Source organism: Thermobia domestica, chromosome 2, assembly GCF_964235325.1.
Source record: "Thermobia domestica chromosome 2, izTheDome1.hap1.1, whole genome shotgun sequence".
Lineage (NCBI taxonomy): Eukaryota > Metazoa > Arthropoda > Insecta > Zygentoma > Lepismatidae > Thermobia > Thermobia domestica.
In genome coordinates, this window is record NC_137455.1 from 198,451,641 (window position 1) to 198,475,068 (window position 23,428).

Sequence of the window (23,428 nt, forward strand, 5' to 3'; positions counted from 1 at the left end):
CAACATACTACCTCGTTGTGGCAGTTCAGTTACACTGTAAACTTGCGCAAGGACAGAGTGAACATGGGACCTCCACAGAGCATCATAAAGGCATGTATGCTGTACGAGTTCAAACTAGAATCAAACGTCGCTGCAGCGGGGCGGAAATATGCCAGGTCTTTAGTGAGGATGTCGTCATTACGCAGACAGTGCAACGTCAGTATAGCAAGTGTAAGGACAGTGACCAAACACTCGAAGACGCAAGACGTGTCACAAGACTAACACATGTACAAAATGAAGCTCTTCAGGCAGCAGTTGAGGCGAACAGTGGCCAGACATGTGAGGAGCAGGGATTACAATTTGGTGTGAGTGGAAAAACCATTAGATCATCCATTAGAAACCATTAGAAAAACCTCCATCAACTTAGGAAACACTACAAGTTGGGCCACATGATTTGACTCTGAGCCAGAAGGCATAGATTTTCCTACATCTCCTCTACACCCCCCACAACACCCCTCCAGATTACGAGGAACATCCCCCAGATAATTTCAGTTAACGCCATCCTAACACCCCCAAACTATCACGACAATACTGTCAAAGATTATTCATTGTTCTAGTGAGCTGTACTGTACACAATTTGTATTACTAATGAAAAGCGTAAGGTACATATCAACACAGCGAGTGGCTCCTTGTAGATGCGCCATTGAGCAAGGAAGGCATGGCTTGCGAGGCAACCTGAGGCAACATCTACTTCCTTCTAACTCACATTGCCTTGCCTTCCTTCCTCAACCACGTCCACGCTTCAAGAAGGATCCCAAGCACGGCAACCTACTTTGTCTTTCCTATGCGCAGCTTCATAGATACAGAATCAGCGACACTCACAAAATACAAAATAGAAGATATTTCTGCTCCTGTTATCTGGGGCGGTCTGGCCAGGGCGTCAGGTTGGCAATCGCCGAGGGCCTCTAGGAACAAAACGAAAAATTTTTGGTTGATATTAAAAATGTTTACATACATCAGAGATAATATTCCATCGCATTCAAGCATAGGACGTGTGAAAATTATTTCAAAACTGTAGGGCTATACCTCGTTCACACTAACTCGTGTTTGCAAGAAGCATACCTTCCAGTACACACATTTCATTGATATTCTGAAAGAAAGCAATTCTGGTGGGCTGCTGAAATTTAGTGGTGCTCAGTAAAGAACAGCGACAGTGCAAGCGTTGGAACGCACCGGGACCCCCGCTGAACCAGCTTATTATTTCGTACTTAATATTTATACTGTTATTAATTTCTTATGTGTGAGAAAGAATTATTGTGAAAGTTTTGATTACTAACAATTTTGCTACCATTTCTTTCTCTTTTCCCCCTTTCAATTGTCAAAATACATGTAACGTTGATTTTTTTAAAAAAATCGCTGAAAAGTATTTTGTTTAGCTGAAAGGTTAGAGCGCGTATCTACGGTACGCATGGTCCCGGATTCGATTTCCGGTGGAGACAATTAAAAATTTCGGTCTTTTCCCAGCATCATGATAATAATTGAGGTGCTACCTGAAATTAAGGGGTAGGGGACTCCGGTCTAAAAAGCCGACATTAAGGACTTTGGGTGTCGTTGCGCTAATTATACATCCCTGAATTTGAAGTAAGTACGTTGCCAGGCCATAACCATTCGGAGTTGGTGTGCCATGGAGTCCATAGCACTTTGAATTTCTGCTTGACAAATCAAAAAATTATGCAATTGTCATGAATAATATTTTAGAGGATGTGGATGATGTAGAAGTTTCACTGGACTTGATTAGAGAGAATTTCAAAGAAGAAAAGTTTGCCTGGTGGAAAAGGTAAAGATGAAATTCCAGAAATCACTCCAGTTCAGAAATTTAAACTAATCTATTTCCATATTATCGATTGTGCTGACTCAAGTATTGAAAAAAGAAAAAGATTTAATCCAGACAAAGTTATTTTGAAAGATTCTTCATGGCTTCATTCAAGAAAGCTCCCTGAAATCGCAGATATTGACGAATTTCTAACAGACGTCTTACACACTATTTGTCACCTAACCAAAGTTGATAGAAGTGTTCTTATAATAGAGCTGAAACAGTTTGCTAAGCAGTACGACTTATCAAGACTGAGTGGGATAAAAATGATGAAATAGACGATGTGAATAACTTAAATGAAGATGAAGAAGACAATGACGGTTCAGAGTCAGAAGAAGGCGAAGAGAACTATGTTGACTGCTCAGTGAAGAAGAAGTATTCTAGATGCATGGCATGTGCCTTTAACATTGTTTTCGTGTTGTCACAATCTGGAATTTGGAGAAGATGGCGTCTAAGTAGATAAGTATAAGGGAGCTTTGCTCTAAATTGTTTATTACCATTTTACTTATAATAACTTTTTACTTTAGACAAGTTTTAGTTTAATACAATCTTAAATATGCTTATTACAATTTAAATATGCTTGACGACGCTTCTCGTCCTTCATTACAACAAAAAGTGTGAAAAATAAATCTACTTATAACCGGCCAATTGTCCATCTTGAACGGGCCATTTTGTAAAATAAAATTTAATTGATAACAACACTTAGTGATAAAGTCGACTGGGTTGCATAAGCCGCTTCTAATAATAATTATTATTCCTTGCAAAAGGATGCAAGACAAGACAATCCGGAATTTTTACCAATCTATATACAGCTTACAAGTTTATGTTAACTCTACCTTATATGCAGTAACCTGCAAACGGACCTTTTCAAAACTATTAACAATAGATGAAAGTCTTCACTAAACCAAGGTTTAATATTTAACCTACATTTTTATAAATGTAGAAAGAGGCGTATTTGTTAATTTAGATAAAAATTGATTGAAGCAGCAATAACAAGTGAGGAACTTAGAAAAAAGTTATTAGTTTAATGAAGTGTTTAGGCGTTAGGCCTATAGTTTGATCTAGGTAGAAGGAGACTTCTGTGTTAGTAAATATTGTATTCATAATATGCCAATATTCTTTTTCATCAACAGTATTAGATACTCAAACATAATAATTTTACAGGTTGATACAGCAGTTTTGATATTTCCTTCTTCTGAGTGAGTTTAAATACAATACGTACACAATCTGTACATATTTATTTGATTTTATAGGATTTAGATTTTTATACGCCTTTACACAATCACTATTTTAGAGTTTGAAATGACCTGTGTGTTGTAGAGTGTAATTAAGTATGAAAAGTTTAAAGTATTCCTAGTAGTATTTATTGGATACTTATCTTAAATAATTAATCAAGGTAATGAAAATTTATTTTTAAAGAATTTTGGTAGAATTTATGTAATTAGAAAGCATAAGTCTGTAGGGGTTTGCTATTAAAATAAAACCCCTCATCTATGTACCTTTATTTAAAAGAGTCAATAAAATAGAATTCAGTAGTATACGCAAGTGGACATTTTTTAAAAAAGGCCCTGCTAGACTTCTGCAGCCGAGGGCCTTCAGCGATGCCAGACCGCCCCTGCTGACGGTGTGGCTGCCCGTCCATTTGAGAGACTAAAAGTCTCAAGAAGTATTTCATAAACAAACATCAAATTTGGTCAAGATGTAGAAAGTCAAAAAGTTAGAATTGAGTTCATTTTTGGAGACAATATTCGAAACGGAAGTGCTAAAAATCAAGCATTTCTGGTTTCTACATGAATTACTATAGAACAGAAACAATGATACATAGCGAGATTTTATTTTCTTTTGCAATCGATTAAACGTCCGAATAATACATTCATTTCCATCCTTAACTTTAAAAATTTATAAAAGCCCACTACTACTTCCGGTTTCAACATTGATCTATAAAAATAATAGGAGATATTAGAGATGGAGTGGTCTACTACCACGTACTCGCTATAGCCACCAACAACTATCTGTGGCCTATAGGTCGGTACCATTAACCACCCGGCCCTTATTTCTTTGATCTTGGACAATGTCAGTCCTCGTGTACTAACTGCAACTTCAGGGTTTGTCCCTCGATCTTGGTGTTCTCATAAGCAAATAATCCCTGGCTCACGCCCACTACGCCGCCAGACCGAAATCCTTACTCCCTTTCAGCTTATCTTACTGGTCGACTCGGTCTTACTAACGAGTCAAATTCTCCTATGCTCTGCCGGCATAGTGCCCAAGTGTTGTAAGGCAACCTTACCTCCTACCGGTTCAAGGACTAGCTACCGTATCCTACAGTTTGACCACAGCCCGGCAGAGTCCAACCGAATCAAGAGCAAACCAGAAGAGGCCTTGTTAACTCCTGATCTACTCTATCGTTTAATGACAAAGCCTTCCGCGCAAAGGTATCCCTGGGTTACTCCCGTACACGTCGAAATACTGTCGAATCTTATCCTGCATCCAATGGTACCCAAATATGCAAATCAATATTTGGGTTTGGTGCCTGCCCCTTATCACGGAAAGAGTCTCCCTTCCACTGAGATCGGAAACCTTTACCCATATCCCTGGTATGGCAACCTTCCCCAGTTGCCGTTTAATCTCTTCCTGAGTAAACTGGTATTCCCTCCTCCCGCTAGGGTCTTTCAAGCAATACAGACTTCCTCTAATTATAGTAGACATACACTGTACATAATCCGAGCCAATGACTGATGTAGACTATCTACCTTTAAAGGTATGGCCATTTGAGTATAAGGAGCCCCTTCTGGAAGGCTGACTCACTTTTACGTGTTGAAGTACCATGTATACTTTGTAGCTCAGCTAGCTTCTGAACCTAAGGTACGATTACACCATCATTTAAAAGAGATCACTACATCCTCCCTCGGTAGAGTTGTCTTAACAATATAAAATTTGCTCTATTTACGGTAGAGGTACACCCTTATGTTACTGACCCTATGACTGCTGTAGACTGCCTACCTTTGTAGCCATTTGGAAGCGGCGGCTCCCTTAGAAGATCTCAATTATGGTTTATCTATTAAAACCAGAAATGGTTGAAATCTGTCATCACACCCGGTTTCAATACTAATTGAGAAATATCACGTCATACAAATCAAACTCCTTCATGTGGTGTACTCATAACATTGTTGCTTGTTCTTCAAAACGGAAAGAAAGCGTTGAAAAGACACTTACAAGATTAAAAGACACATTACTTAAAAAGGTTCTTAATTACCATCCCGAAATAATGAAAAAAAGAAATAACTCTATTGTTGTGTGTAAATGCAATTAGAATGATATTTTCTGGAGTTTTTCTAAGACTTTAAGAAGATAACTTTAACAACGGTTCTCTTTAGTAGCATATGTGTCTTAACTGAATGATATTCAGTGAGTGCGTCGCCTTGGAAACTAATTCCTTTTGTTTTGACATTGTGAGACTGTTTCTTCTTGTTTCTGCATTCCGCTTCTTTCATTTTCATTATTTCATTTATTTTGTTTGTCCGGGAAAGAAAGAAAGAAAAGGAAGGTTTGGAAGCAAAGTAACTTACATGAAGGAATGAAGAATACTGAAAACAGGAAACCAAAGTGAGAGGGACAGAAAGAGGAAGAGAGAGAAAGAAAGTAAAGAAAGAGAACATTGGGAAACAGAGGGGTCGGCAGATGATTGAGTAAGGGTTGGACGAAAGGAGAGCAGAGAAGAAAAGTCTTTGGTAATAGAGTTAACTGATCTTCTTTCTTTTGTACACACACACACACACACAGATAGACACAAACATATACTCGCACACAGACGCAAACATAAAATTCTCCCTACTAGTTCTCAACCAAGAACGGCATACTGATTACTGTTCCTGGATTAGCAGATGGAGGGGCATTTCCTATGTCTGCCCGCAGTGCGGATGGGACACGCCCAGATTTTCAAAGCAACGAAGCAGAAACAGGCAGGATGAACATTGTAAATGGTGGAAACACGGTGGTATTGGAACCGGAACTACAAAAACAAACCTCTCAGGTATCAGTAACCTTCCAGCCATCCACTTGGATTTGTGTACAAACTAAATTATGAAATAATAACATAACTCCAGCTTACTCTTGACCACAAATTGTTATTAATATAGTTTTCCGCTTATAACAAAATAAACCATCAAGAATGAGAGAATTGCTTAAGGTAATGCGTAAAATATCCGCAAACCCATCCGAATTAATTGGTTTATGTATTGTCATTTCATATTACAGTAAAATAACACTTCAAGCAAAATTACTCGAGGTATCAAACCTATATGATACGGAATAATATAATGTTACAGAAAATACCATATTTTTCTCGAAAACCAACAAGACAATTAGTGTTAGGATTGTGCAAGGTTTTCTCTGTCCTTCATCATCAGTTAGTAAAATTATAATGGGTTTTCAAAGCAGTGTTACTAATAGATGCCTTTGGAAAATAGCTAAATGATGCATAGAATCTAGTTAAAAATAACTCTACCTCCCGAAAAATTATAACGAATTGAATACAATATTACAAGAAATAAAGCAAGTTAAATATTTCCTGACTTTAGTGTACTCACTTAAAATATACTACAAAATTCTTGTTGGTATTCTGAAATCGAAAACATTTTCACCCTCAAATCTGTTTAAAGTATAATATGTTTTGTTCTCTGATTCACAAGAGGTCTACATACTAAGAATTAATTGAGTTACTTTCCTCGTTTCCAGTTCTTACAGTAATGCTAGATGTAGTTTGGTGGCATTGTATTAATCTAGTGGGACATGAACAATAAATTGATCAATTCGAAAGTATAGCCGAAATAAGTCATACAGAAGTTGACTACTTAGAGAACTAAACTATTAGAAAGCGGGAGTTTTCTGAACTCCTATCTTACATGACATCGTGATGTAGGTGAGAGTGATACACGTTAAGATACCGGTTGTGATGTGATAATATAAATGCTGATACAAGCAGAAAGATTAGAAAAATAGCTTATTAACACCTTGTTTTAATTCATGTATTTCCTTAAAAATATATTTGATTAGAAAGAAGATTTAAAAAATACAAAATACAAATTACTAAAAATTGTCTATTATGAAGCTAGAATCGGCTAAAATTATAACTAATAGCTAAATCACAACCCTACTAGCTAATCGGCGTGTGAAATTGGCAGATTTAGTGATGAAATGGTTAAATTTACAAGATTGTTTCAAAGTTTTGGCGGAGAATCACTTGTGAAAATATCACCTTTTGTGTATGTTTATACTGTAGCTTAAGTTTCTAATGTAACTTAATTGTTAAAAGTATATTGGAGATATAGCGTTGCAGAAAGAAGTAGTTAATAAAGCAATAGAAAAGTATATTATGTATGATACTTATTCCTAAACTGTCTTATTATCTAGCTTAATCGTTCTTATTGAAAGTATGTTTTTCTCTAACAATAAAGCCATTACATTAACAACGTTATCATATACATAGTGATGATTTTTAAACTTATTTTCCTATATAGTCATGCAATTGATTCTTAATAAATCCATAATATTTTTGCCTTAATTTCAAAACGAGTTTTTGTTTGTTTGTTTGTTCATAACATAGCAAACTATGTCATATTTACAGATAATGTCTTTGTTCGTAAACATCTAATCATATTATAATCCAAAGGTGCATTGTGAAATTTTTAATTACGTATTTAATATATTACAGTTTTCATTCAAACATTAAACTTTTATAGGATTAATAAATATACCAAAAATTGTATGAGGGATGACTGAGAAAAGTTACAAAGCATGTAAGTTTTGTGTTGTTCACTGTAACTTAACGGAAATACATTTGTAGGTTAATAATATGTTTGTCTTGGGATTGAGGATTTCGAATTCTGAACACTCAATGAAAATGGTTATTCGTCTGGAAAATTGATCGAGAGTGGAAGTGAGATCAGTGTGACGAGGTCCTGTGGGCTAAAATACTACATCTACTGACATGCATAGGCAAATTGTGAAAGTGTGTCAGGGTAACATGTAGCGAAGAATTATAATGTCTTCAAAGAAGGACAGGACAGTATTATTAATGGCAATCCTGGACACAGCAGTAGACCTTGTACTCAATCACTGACGTGAACTGTGTTCCTGAGAATGAGTGTATTCATGTGAACAGAAGAGCATTATGAACAATATCAGCTGAACTATGACTATCATATAATGTTGTACAGAACATTGTGGTTCATGTTAAGCATACTCAAGTGTGCGTGAAATGGGTACCACAGGCACTATTCGAGAACCATAAGGCAACCAGAATGGTGACGTCGCTGAATATTCTGCAACGTTACGCAATTTTCTTCATCGGGTACTGACTGGTGATGAAACGATATTGTATCTGTTCACTCCATCAAAGAAGCAAGCATATATTGAATGTAAGAATGCACCTTCTTCACAGAAAAAGAAATTCAAAGTGCTTCGTCGAGGAAAATTTTGTGCACTGTATTCTAGGACGTATGAGGTGTGCTACCGATTGATTATTTGAAACAGAGAAAAACCGTGAACACTGACAGACATTACGGGCAACTTCTGAAGTTACGGGTTGCCAGCAGACGAAAACGTCCTGGTTTCCTTCTCTGTGGTGTGATTCTTCAGGATTATTTTTTATAGAGACCATATTCTCTATTAAAAAAAACTATCGAATATACTCAGCCTTTAGACTGGGAAAACTACATTCCTCTACACCTTTAGAATTTTCATTGACTACCACATCTAACAATTTAAAACCATCGCATTAGATCAAATAATCACACGAGATAAAAAAAAAAAAGATTACCCTTCTAGTACTCACGTTGGTCTGCTTCTATTGTACACAGCGTTTCAGTGTAACATCTAACTACATAATTTGTACCTTAATTCCTTGTAATTTTTTTCTACTTGTTCAAAATGTATAATTGGACGACTATAGTATTACACTAAGTCTATTAATGTATACATGACTCCAAAAGTGCATTACCACCTGCAATTCTCCTTTTTCTGCAATAGTAGGCAACCAAAAACACAGAGTCGTTGGGGTGGTTGAGAATTACAAATGAATTGAACCAAAAGCACAATACTTTTACAAATATAGCAGTGAGGCAAACTGCAAATAAGAGAATAACATAAATTGTTAACTATGACGATTTTATTATCGTAAGGGCAAGGAATGGCATAAAAAGTTACAAAATAATCTTACTTAAGCAGTTCAAAAATGACGAATGGTAAGAAACAGATATCAGAGGAAAGCAGTTTCCCTAAGATTTCCAAAAAAATCTCGTAAAAAATGAAAAATGAAATGAAATGAAATCTTTGAGTTTTACGTCCCACGGTTATGCTGATTAGGCTAAAGGAGACAGTGATAATGAGTGATGAAAGAAATGGTGGGATGAAGAAAGTGAGAGGAAACAGAAGAACCCCGAGAAAACCCACGCACACGGTGTTTGTCCACCACAAATTCACTTGGCGGAGGCTGGGATTGAACCCGGGACCTCAAGCACCAGAAGTGAACGCTCTACCACTGAGCCACCGCGGCCTCCTCGTAAAAAATGAAATGGATTACATAATGTGAAGCTTAATATAAAAGCCTAATAGCACAAAAACTAACACCCACACGAGACGGAAAGAGAGACAAACACACAATAAGCGATGCCAGTGGCGTAGCAGACTTGTGGACCTCCAGTACAAGACAGAGAAATGGGACACTAGTTATAAGCACATTTGTTATAATAATAATAATAATAATAATAATAATAATAATAATAATAATACTAATAATAATAATAATAATAATAATAATAGTTATTATAATAACAATAATTATTATTATTATTAAAAACACGTTCCCTTTTCAAAATTTCTGACTCTGCCTAAGAACGTGTCTGCATATAGCGATCATGTGTGCAATTTCTGTGAAAGAAAAGTCCCAAAGGCCAAACCCCCGAATATCAATATCGAGGTCGATGTGTCTGCGATATCGAAAGTTGATATACGTTAATATCAACATCGACGATATGGATATAACAACATATCACACAGAGCTAGATTCGAGAAACGATGCAATAATAATAATAATAATAATAATAATAATAATAATAATAATAATAACACAAGTATATATAGGATGTCTGAAACATTCACTAAGTCACTTTTGAAATGAATACGAAACTTGGTGGTTAAATAAAATATTGAACTTCCAGTAGAACTGTAGATCTCCGAGACATATCTAGGATAATGTCAAACGTTTAACACATGCTTTGTTTCCTCGTGGTTCGGTTGCAAATTCAGTAGTGTTTATTGAACATATTGATCCGAAATACATTCTAATAAACCCAGTAGGTAGCGTAGGTCGTAGCTTCCATTCCAGACTAATAATGCAAACTGAACAAAAAGAAAGAAGGGAGGAAAGGAAAAAAATGAAAAAAGAAAGAGAAAATGAATGAGTGCTATTTTACTGCTAAAATCAGAAACACCCCACATATTAAAAGTCCAAACTGTAAAATGAAAAGTTACAAATATTAAAAAGGAAAATTGGATGTCTCTTATAGATGTAGAAGACCTTGTATGTTTCAAATTTCAAATGTGTATAAAACACATTGAAGTATAGGAAGGAAACGAATTTTGTGTCAAACTAATAGAAATAAAATCTTGGGTTGAAATAACAAAAGAGGGAGAGGTCATTTTCTAGTCATCTCCGAAGATTTATCTCTTCCAAGGATCCAGTGTCGATTTCATCTATTGCGGATGTAGCGTTGTAATTCGCACAGTTGCAGCCATTATTTTATGCAAAAAATGATACTAGCTGGCGGGGAACCGAACAAAGATTTTCCACGTGGAAGTCTTTCACGATAACCACTACTCCACCGACTGCTCTGTCCAAACTTTGCTTAACAAATTGTGTGGAGTTGCATTCTGAGAACGATAACACGATAACTGCTGCAGATCAATGAAGTGTTTCGACATTCTTGGTAATTTCCTTGCTCTTTCCCAATCAAGATTTGTAAATCGTTTCAATCATGATACAGGTGTTTGTTTCCAAATTCTTAAGGATTGCTCGTCTAGTATGAGAAGCCGATTCTTCACGATCACTTTGTTAAAACAGCAATTTTGGAGTAAACAGGATTATAAGCTAGGTTGGATAACTGTACTGTTTGAAACCAGCTACGTTACAATTACAGTATCATGCCATACGAAATTAGACCCCAAATATTACTAACGTCAGCTTTGCAACGAACCGCTTCCTCTTGTAAGGTTATTTACACCAAAATGCACAAACAATTCATTTATTCGACGTTCTAGACACAAATTAGTGCTCACTAATGAGCAAAATAACGTACAATCCAGGAAAAATTACAGAAATAATAACATTCGTCGTAATAATAACATTGGAGTAATTTCGTCGTGCAAGTTCAAGTAGGTGAATAATAGGTGAATAATAGGCAGTTAAGTAGGCGAATAATAATAATAATAGACAACTATACTGTTATAGTGAGCATGTATTATTATTATTATTATTATTATTATTATTATTATTATTATTGTAGTTGTTAGCAAGCTTTTGAACTCCCTCTGCGAAATTACTACATAGTATATTAATTCTGTAATTTTTCCTGGTTGTATATTATTTCATTTAATAGTGGGCATTAATTTTTCTCCAGTTCGGCGAATAAATGAATTTAGTTCTTGAGCAGGTAAGGGCGACTGCTTAGGAACCAAATACAGAGTATCAGAATTAAATCTGTCATATGTGGTGTTTGATCTGGAGAAGAATCTAAAGTGTTAACCAAAGTTTGAAGAATAACTGGAGTTATTAATATAAACTATGCCAAAGATTATTGACTTATAGCATCATAAAAAAATAAAAAAGACTTATTGAAACGAAGAAAAATAACGTATAACTTTGTAAGCGGATGCAAAGATGTCTAACATAAACGCAGTAAAGATGAATCGCTTACCGCGTATTGATTGTGGTTTATTCGCCTTTGGTTTACGGGGTCCCGAGTTCGATTCCCAGTGGGAGAGCCTTTGGAATTTTCACTGTCCTGGATATGTATGTGTTCGTGTCTCCGTCGTATAAAGTAAAACGTGAAATAAACCTTGTATACGAGTAAACACAGGCGCTCAGGAAACTGAGGTATGATCGGTTGATCATTTTTTAAAAAAGAAAGTGGTAAAGACGCCTGGGCTGTAATCTGAAGGTTCTCGGATCGAATCCACGTTGGGAAATACTTTTTCACGTTTTGTTTCCTTCAGATATTTAAAAACTTTAATATTTCAAAACTTGAACTAACAAATCTCAGGAATAATAATTATAATAATTATCTCGCAGTAAATTAAAAGTAAGAAGTTTATTATCGCTGAGGTTATATCATTATAAGCAAAAATGTGAATTTTGCTGGCAAGAATATTTCAGTTTTGTTTAATGCTGCCAGTGAAAACAGGAATTTCTCATATCCTTTCTAGAACAAAACAAACAAAATCGAGAGGAGAATTAATATTTTACATTCGAGGCGGGACAATGATAACTCATATTATCGTCTTGCTTTGAAAATGAGATGAGATGAAAAATATGGTAAACATTCCTCGTCTTATCTCGAATCTCAAAATAGTGAATATCTATTCTTTAAGTACCAATTACCCTACCCTATATACTGAATCTTATACTCTATTTTGTTACTTCGTATTTCGAAGCTCTTCGAATTCTGATCTTCTAGGTATTTTTGTAGCTCAGCTTTTATAATTAATTTTGAATATCCTCAAAGTTTTTTATTACATGATTCACTGCTCATGGCTATTCAGTTATTTTTATTACAGTTATTTTCCTTGAAATATACAGTAGAATAGTTTCTACATCAAACTTTATGGAACGCTTTGGTTTCAAATTTGGGTAGTTGCAGAAGTGTATCTTGGATGTACGAATCCAATCCTCGAAATCCCGACTTTTCTGTAAGTTTTGCCAAATTTTAGGGGAACTTTGAAAATATTTATGCTATTATTATTATTATTATTATTATTATTATTATTATTATTATTATTATTATTATTATTATTATTATTATTATTATTATTATTATTATTATTATTATTACTGAAGATTTGAAACCTCAATATTACATTCTATCCCAATGGAAATAAGCATACTGAAGTTTATAGAAAAAAGGTAAATAAATTGGTTTGGACCCTGTCGGAGTATGGATTGCCTTATAAGACATACTTTGGAAGTATTAGTGTCCGGAAAGACAAGTGGGGGTGAAAAGAAGGTGTCAGCTCTGTACTTATGAAATCGAAACTTCAGATGAATTAACAGAAGCTAAGTAGGATTATTCTCCATCATGATACATAGTAACGCCCTTTCCTTGAGTAAAATATTTTGGATTATGTATGCGTTATTTTATATTGATACAAAATATACATATAAATATAGTTCCTACTAGTTTCTACTTATAGAAAGCATAGTTCCTACTTATAAATAATGGTTGAATGAATATATGGCACTTGCTGGAAATGGGGAACGAATATATTATTATTATTTCTAGTAATAGTGAAATAAGTTAGAAAAATTCTGCAATTGCTTCGAAACAATAAGAATTCAAACACATTTATGACTCATGCTAGGTGCAAAGTGTGACTCTTACGTGTTCATGAATTGTTTGCTAAACACGTTACGTACTCATACAGTACGAATCAATGTTGTAGACACGTGACGTCACGTTGTTAGTATTTCCCCCGTGAAGAAAGTCCAACTTGCAACAGAGCGAGAAATTGAATATCTTTTACCTTATTTTACATCATAAGCAACAACATCGTAAATGAGAAAATATTACCTTAATTAACTCAGGGTGAATCGAACTCAGGACCCTTAAATTTAAAGACAAATGCTCAAGCCATTACCCTAAGAGTGCTGAGTTAAGTAAGAGTCAAAAACGTTTGTCTATGTAGAAAATTACACATTTTCACGATTCCAATATTTTATTAACGATGAAACAGATTCCGGTCATGATAAAATACAAATTTTCCAGAGAATTCAAAATTAAATTGAAAAAAGACACACAAACACGCGAAGATATGAAGGAGAAAGAGGTCTTAAGAATATTTCGAGCTCTTTACTAGAACCTGGAGCCTCAGGCCACTTTTTGTTTTAGATTCATTGAAAGTATCTCATTAACTTGTGTTTATTATATTCGGTTATGGTCTTTCTACAGTTATTTCTAGAAACCTTGGACGACAGGGATACGAACTCAGATACATCGAGGATGTTTAAAATTTCAAAGGCTCTCCCACCGGTAATCGAATATGGGAACCCGGCCAATGAAGTATCTGATGGGAGGGGTACTTGATTCGTTCCCAAGACAACTAAGCTTGATATAAACAACATCGTGCCCATAAGTTTGACCCGGAACACTTCCTTTTCGTCCCGCTTTCTCATTCCTCCAATTCGTTCATCGTTATTCACTTGCTTTAATCATGTTCTTCCTTACCCTAACCGGTATAATCGTAAGATATTAAACACAAAGATTTCATTTTATTTCAGACCAGCAGAACATACCCCCTGCCTATGTCCCTACACTTAATCAATTATTAAACGAAAAGTTTCCAGGCAAATTTCATGCCAGGCAAATTTTGTCTCTGGATCGTCGAATAAGTTAATTTCGTTTTGGATTTTGGTGTAAATAACCCTACAAGAAGAAGCCGGTTTGTCCCAAAGCTGATGTTAGTAATATTTGAGGTTTAACTTCGTGTGGCATGATAATGTAGGGTAACGTATCGAGTTTTCAAGCTGTACAGTTATGCAACCTAATTTCCCAACCTGTTTACTGCTCATTGATCTGCAGCAGCTATCGTGCTATCGTTTCTAGAAAGAAACTCCACACAATTTGTTAAGCAAAGTTTGGACAGAGCAGTCGGTGGAGTAGTGGTTATCGTGAAAGACTTCCACGTGGAAAATCTTTGTTCGGTTCCCCGCCAGCTAGTATCATTTTTTGCATAAAATAATGGCTGCAACTGTGCGAATTACAACGCTACATCCGCAATAGATGAAATCGACACTGGATCCTCGGAAAAGATAAATCTTCGGAGATGACTAAAAAATGAGCTCTACCTTTTTTGTTTTTCAAAACAAGATTTTATTTCTATTAGCTTGACACAAAATTCGTTTCCATCCTATACTTCAATGTGTTTTATACACATTTGAAATTTGAAACATACAAGGTCTTCTTCATCTATAAGGAACATCTAGTTTTCCTTTTGAATATCTCTGATTTTTTATTATTTTACAGTTTGGACTTTTAATATGTGGGGTGTTTCTGATTTTAGGAGTAAAATAGCACTCATGCATTTTATCTATCTTTTTCGTTTCTTTCCTTTCTTTCTTTATTTCCTTTTGTTCAGTTTGCATTAACAGTCTGGAATGGAAGCTACGACCTACGTTACCTACTGGGTTTATTAGAATGTTTTCCGGATCAGTATGTCCAATGAACACCACCGAATTTGCAACCGAACCACGAGGAAACAAAGCATGTGTTAAACATTTGACATTATCCTAGATATGTCTCGGAGATCTACAGTTGTATTGGAAGTTGAATATTTAATTTGAATACCAAGTTTTGTATCCATTTCGAAAGTGACTTAATGAAAGTTTCAAGCATCCTCTACATATTCGTATTATTATTATTATTATTATTGCATTATTTCTCGGATCTAGGGTTGTAAATATTTCGGAGGGTGAGTTATGGTGGGCCCCTAAGACTTGCGATGGATGAAGAAATAAAACTTAATTTTTACAATAATGTATTCTAATGACAATTTCTTTATGCCCAGAAGTTCCGATGTTAATAAAGCACTTGCAAGGTTGAAATATTATATACTGTAACTTCTCTACTGCGAGAATTTTTCAGTTTCAAAAAAAAAGAAACAAACAAGTACCTGTCTAAAGCAAATTCTTTGAATTTATGTTCTAGAAAGTTATTTTGTTCTTCTCTCTCGGAGGTTACTATATCTTTTCGCCTTTGAAACCACTCATTGTCGAAAAGAGCACAAATGACCAGTATATGCAAACGCACGAGAAGTCTCGCGAAGCCTCGCAATATTTATGAATTACATTTAATTGTATATTTAGTGATTTTACATTTATTGAGTTTTCTAAGTTGAGCGTTAATGCCTCCAGGAACAAAAAAGTGATTGGAGCAATAGACATTTTATGAGATTTATTATTATTCAAGGTTGATTTTCAGAATTAAAGCCTCCTTTAGTTTCTAAACGTGATTAAAAAATAAAAGCTTTGTAAATTGGAAATTTATTACAGCATCGATTTAGGACTTTATTTTTCGGCACACACACATACACACGGGAATACATGAACTTCACCGCACGAATTCATGAACTTCTGTTTTTGGTCTGAAAACCGAATAAGACTCCCTATTGCTGCGAAATGCGATATTTCTGTTGTTTCTGTCTTTTTCATATTACTGCTAGCGATTAATGTTGGAGGATGGCGGGGAAAACCCCTCTCGTCAAAGTTTATCCCCGGCCCGGCTCGCAGAAATAACATGATATTTTTACATGGAATAAGTATTTTCTTTCTACATATTTATCAAAAACATCCCCCTCTAGTTCGCAAGTTTAATTCAAACACTGGTTTGGTAGGATGGCCCTATAGGTTTGGTGGGAGATGGTAGGAATGGCCCGATATCTGTCAGTAACTTTATTTTCCAGATCTGGCAACACTATATAATTTGAAAGCGAAAGTTGATAAAATGCGATAATGCAATATTGCTACAAGCGCAAATGAACCGAAAGAATTGGGTCGTATTGTGTTGTGAGGAGTTCTTTTGTTGTCTACAAGCGCTTTTGGTGGTATAAAAACATCTTGATAATGGAAAGTCACCCTCCAAGGAAACGAGCAAAACGTGTAAATGTTGATAGTGCCGACGATATTTTAGAAGAGCCAAATATTGCTAGAGACCTCTAAGCTGGTAAACAATGTTGCATCCAGAAACAATTTATGCTGGTTTTGCTGTAAATTATGCTATTAATTTTACGAAAATTAATGGTCCAGCAATCAAATTCCAGCACAACTTTTCTTTTAATTTGGAGCGGAGGGGACACAAGTTCGGATACCATGTTGAACTCTAGGTTCCGTCTCCTTAGGATGTTATGAACATTCATCCCATGGAAAGCAATGGCAAACCACCATGGATTCATCTTGCCAAGGGACTTTTAGGTCAAATATCTGCCTTCGGACAGAATATCACATCATTCATTAACAGCCATAGAATAACACATTGCAAAATTTTGACCCAGAATATATGCCAGACTGCGAGACCATGCGAGAAAGTCTCGTGCGAGACGCGAGATGAGACTCAAGATTTTATGCGAGGCGCGAGACGAGACTTCACATTTGCGAGACGAGACGAGACGCGAGACGAGATTAAAATTTGAGGCTGCGAGACGATACGAGACTTTTCCATTTCTTGTCTCGTCTCGTCTCGCGTGCATCCCTAGGGAGACTGCATCGTGCCCTTCCATATCTTCGCCAATTGCTCCAATACAAAGATTACGATAGTTTTCATGTTAATTTTGGATGCATATGTATATATATCAACGTAAGGTTTTGTTCAAAGAACTGACAACCATTTTTAGTTGTATTTCCAAAGGAGAATCAAAATATAGTTATGATTATTTGCACAAGAAACCGGTATTATTTACCACGGTATATTACACTGGTCTACAGTGGATTTTTTACAGAAACGAAAGTAGCCAATTTTTATAGATTTCGAGGCGCTGAACCGAATATCACTCTTAAAATCAGCTGGTAGCTCAGGGTTGCCAGTAAATGTGGAATTTGCCTAAAAAGTAATGTTTTTCACATTTATTTTGTTAGGTTTTACTCAGGAACGTATAATTGCGTACCTATTTATTGTTGCGGGAATGTGTTATACCTCTTTTTATTCATTGATGAACGTACTTTCTGAAAATTTAACAATCATTCCGGTAACCTGTACCGCTGGTAACTTATATACCCCTATATTCGAAAATATCCCTTTTTTTTTTAGAAGAAAATCCGAATTTTTATTTTTTTACTGGCAACCCTGCAATAGTAAAATTATAATTTATATTTGAAAAGTAACCTGTCAATATTGGGAATGTTTTCTGCAAATGTCGTCATGATCGATGCGAGCCGAACTGTTAAAAAAATATATTATCCCTTCTACCGAAATGCCGTAATTTTCCCTACCTTTACAAATGTACATTAAAAATGTAATATTGACTTCCGTATGCCGAACAGAAGTATAGGACAATACGTTCAGACAATGTAACTATCATTTCGGTAGTCTGTACTGGGGTGGGGGATTTTATGTACTGAAATATTGCACGAAAAATTCCCTTTCTGCAAAATTCCGACTTTTTTCTGCCTACAGCTGGCAATCCTCCAATAAAGAAATGGAAAGAATGCTGGAAAAGTTATTCTAAGACTGGTAACATTATGTGCCATCAAGAAGACCAAACTGAGAATAAATATTATCCTTTGAACTGAATTACCGCAAATTTCCCCTGTCTACTACGTTTTTGGCCAGAAAAATAAAAGATAAATTGGTTCTCAAACCTTCGTTATTGCCGCACAAAAAAAATGTACACAAATTTATTGCCTAGGATAAATGAATGCACTCACCTTCAATGAATGCGCCGTTTCTTTGCCTTCCTCTTGTAGGCTGTGTCTGGAGCATCCCTCTGTAGCGTCCAGCAAAAGTCAGCCAACATTGCAGCTGTCCACCATTCGTGTATCGATGTTGCATGAGAGAAATATCTCTGTGAAATCTCTCGCCGTGTTCATCACTGAAAGCACCACAGTTCTCTGGGAAGACATCGAGGTGTGAGTGAAGAAAGAGCATTTTCAGTGTCATGTTGCAGCCAATGTTTTGATAAGCATGAATTAATTCATACACAAGGTCCCTGTAATTGTCGACTCTCTTGTTTGTCAAGAACAATGTGGTCAAATTAAGGAAACAACGCCACGCATGCAGCTGATGAGGGGTTAGAATGGCCTCAAAGTCAGGGTCATTTAGAAGCTGGCGTATCTGTGGACCAATGAATATTCCCTGTTTGATCTTCTCTGTACTTAATCGTGGAAACTTCATCCACAAATATCCGAATGCTGCCTCATTTGTGTTCACTGCCTTTACAAACGCTGTCATAAGTCCCAACTTAATATTAAGTGGTGGGAGAACAATTTTCTGAGGGTTCACTAGAGGCTCATTGACAATATTTTTTGAACCAGGAATCAGAGCTGTTCGTAAAAGCCACTCCTTTTGTGTATAGTGTTTATCTCCTGCGCGACTGTCCCACTCACATATATAACAACAATACTTAGTATAACCTCCTTGCAAACCCAACAAAATCGAAATTACTTTGAAATCTCCACATACTAGCCATTCATGCTGATTGTAACTAATGACGCGTAGAACAGATTTCAACGTAGTGTACGTTTCTTTCGCTAGGGCAGCATATGCGACAGGGATGGACGGTCTTTCGTTATTATTATGTAACAGTACACCCTTCAGACTTGTTTTAGAACCATCTATGAATAGTCTCCACTCGTCCGGTTTGTATGAAATATGTAGGTCATGAAACAAAAATTCAACATCACTGCAGAATGTAATGTCACCTTCAGTACTGAAATGGTTCTCAAGTTCTTTCTGACGATCCCGGAAAACTGACACTCGCACTGTTTCAGCTAGAGGATTCCACTGCTGCAGTCGTGAGGTTAACACTTCAGCTTTACACTTCGGGAGGTCTGAATCCCTAATCAGATCACTGAGTTCACGTTGAGTGATTTTAGGTGTTTCGCTGGATGAAGATGGCGTAAATGAAGGATCAACAACACTGGTGGATGGATGCACTTCTTCTGTTGGATGTGTAGGTTCAGCATTCTCGCTATCACTGCTTGATGTTGTTGAGTTTGGGGGAACAGGAACTGGCAGTCCTTGTTCCGTGAGGCATAGGGCGAATTACATATGGGATGTCAAGGTATTCGATATTTCTCTTCCTTTTGGTATTGATTCCTTTCTTCAAGGGCTGTGTCATACAAAAATAACAATCAGACACATGATTTGTGGGTTCACACCAAATAACAGGCACGCAAAACTTCATGGAGACGTTTGTCCCATGCATCCAAGCATTTAGTACGGAAGAACACGACGTACAACACACGTGGGTTGCCCAAGATTTGTCTTGGTCTTCCACTCGACAACCGAAATACAATGAATAGGCTTTCCTTACTACATCAGTAAGTGGTCGCCTTCTATTACCACAAATAGCGTCTGCACAAATGTAACAAAAGTTATCAGGACTGTTCTTGCAGGTGCGGGGCATTTTCATGAAAACCGAAACTCGTTCAAATAACACAAACACTCACAGTTTAATTCAAATACTTTACTATATATACATTTACCACCAACCACCTCTCAACTAAGACACATTACAGTGCAGTAAAAGAGAGCGCGGACAGACACACGCACACCACCATCAAGTTTCAGCCTGTCAAATATTCAGGTGATTGGATCGTGGTCACATGAGTCAGCTTTACGCATTGTTGCCAGATCCAACAAGTACAACTTGCTTAACGATGGCAGCAAAACCATTGTTACACTTCTTTGTATATTGCTATTATAACAACGCAATTCATTTGCTCCCTAAGTACGTGTGACATTTACCCTTTCGAAATTTCTTGACAATACGTTCATTCCATGGGAAAAAGATTTTTTTTGTGTGTGTGGATGTGAATAGAATATAAATTGTTGGTGTCAACGTATATTTTATGATTATATTTATCCGAGGGTTGCCAGTGCAGATATTTATTGCAGGATTGATAGCTGTAGGCAGAAAAAAGTCGGAAGTTTGCAGAAAGGGAATTTTTCGTGCAATATTTCAGTACATAAAATCCCCCACCCTAGTACAGACTACCGAAATGATAGTTACATTATCTGAATGTATTGTCCTATAGTTCTGTTCGGCATACAGAAGTCAATATTACATTTTTAATGTACATGTTGTAAAGGTAGGGAAAATTTCGGCATTTCGGTAGAAAGCATAATATTTTTTTCACAGTTCGGCTCGATTCGATCATGACGACATTTGCATAAAACATTCTTAATATTGACAGGTTACTTTTCAAATATAAATTATAATTTTACTATTGAAGGGTTGCCAGTAAAAAATAAAAAATAGGATTTTCCTCTAAAAAAGGGATATTTTCGAATATATGGGTATATAATTTCCCAACGGTACAGGTTACCGGAACGATTGTTAAATTTTCAGAAAGTACGGTCATGGGCGAATAGAAAGAGGTACAATACATTCCGCAACGATAAATAGGGACGTAATTATACGTTCCTGAGTGAAATATACCAAAATAAATGTGAAAAACATGATTTTTAAAGGTAAATTCCACATTTACTGGCACCCATGAGCTACCAGGTAATTTTAAGTGTGATATTCGTGTTCAGCGCCTGGAAATCTATAAAAATTGGCTACTTTCGTTTCTGTACAAAATAAAAAGTGAAAATTTGTTGACCAGTGTTATCTTTATTTATCACGAGAAGTTCTACTAGATTCTTTTCTTTTAAATAGACAGTCATTCTTTTAAAATGGCTAATGATAGTTCAAGAAAGTTTAGTAATGTTGTTCAAACATTCGTTGAACATTAAAATCATATATTTAGAAAGTATTTGTAGTTGATCAGTCTGTGGACTTGAAGAATGTTCAGCGAATGTGGAAAAGTAATATCGTGGGAGTATTCGGAAAGTGTTCCCCCTAATATCAACGAAATTTTGGATTTTAACTATGAAGCGCTACTCGGTGTCACTAGTTTATGTCACCTGGAAATTTTAATCTCCTTCGCATTTTGTAGAAATCTTAAAGTAAAAGTAGGATGCCACTTTATAAATTTATATCATTGCACCATATTTCGATTTCTTGTCAGAATGACCCGGACAAAAGCGAGAAAAGAAAAGAAAAGATTTTTAAAAACTCAGGTCAAAACGGTAGCGCATAAAATAGTTCAGAGTCGAAACGGCTCTGAGTTAGAAGAACACAAGTCAAAAACGCTAAAAGAACTCTAGTCGAAACTGCCCATCATCATAATTGAAGAGTCGAAAAGACCCTATGTGAGAAAAGGTCATAGATGAAAAGAAATCCACGTCAAATCAACCCCGTCGAAAAGGCCCTGCGCAGGCAGAAACATGCCAAAAAGACCTCACTTCAAAAAGATCATACTTCAGAAGAGAGCGGATCAAAAAGATCCTACACCAAAAGGACAGAGACCAAAATGTCGTAAGAGGACACGGTAGTTGACTCAGTAGTAAAGCTCTTACCTCTGGTGTGTGGAGTCTCTGGTTTGACACCCGGCAATGTAAATTTGAGGTGGACACAATCGTGTCTGTGTGTTTTCTCTGGATACTCCAATTTCATCCCACATTCTCATTCCACCAATTATCCCATCATCATTATTTGCCTTAATCATTAGTCTCCCTTAGCCTAAAGTGCGTAATCATAGGACGTTAAATTGAAAGATTTCATTTCATTTTTAGTAAACTGTCAAAAGCATATATAAATAAAAAAGTAAAGAAAGAAGGAAAGTAACCTGTGGGTAATACATATTTTAAATAACACACAAACCACTGTAGAAATACACACATCATAACTTATCAACGCAATGAAAAAAGTCATGACTCTCGCGAGAGAGAGAGAGGGAAAACGCCGCGCCTGGCTTTAGTAGAAGATTGGAAATATTGCGTATAAGCATGTTTCTAAAACACATCTCCAGCACAATGTATTTATTAAAATTAGTTATTTGATATGTTTGAGTGAAAGGTATGGTAATGATGTTGAAGCCATCTTTAATTATTTTTAATGCGTAGTAATACTAATTGCGATGCTGCAGAGCTGATTAGTGAACAAAATATAAACGATTTACTCTTTCAAGTTTACGTTGTGTTTCTTTGATACGAAAATTAGTTAGATGCACATGCTATATTTAGTATGAAAGTATTGTTCATAAGTTTTCAAAGAAGGTATAACGTCTAGTAGCTACAAACTACATTATCTGAATAATTCCTGTGTGACAGAAAATTTTCAGGGTTTTAAGTTCAAGATAGTTGACTAAATTTGAATAAAATGGTTACGCCGTTTCTATCATATTATTGGAAACCTTTCAAAATAAATATGTAACTTATGGTATACTTTCTTATAAACATAGGTGTTGTTTGAAATGGAAAGTAAATAGATATATTGTCTATGTATATACAACTTAAATTGAATATTGGGGCCAGGGTGGCTCAGTGGTAAAGCGTTCACCTCTGGTAAATGGAGTCCCAGTTCGCGCCAAGTGAACTTTGTGGTGGATAAACACCGCGTGCGTGGGTTTCTTCGCTGTTATCCCGTTTCCTCCCACTTTCTTCATTCCACCATTTCATTAATTTATCATCATCACCGTCACTTTAGGCTACCTGGCATAAATGTGGGACGTAAAACTACAGATGCGCCCGAGTCGAGACATACTTTGTA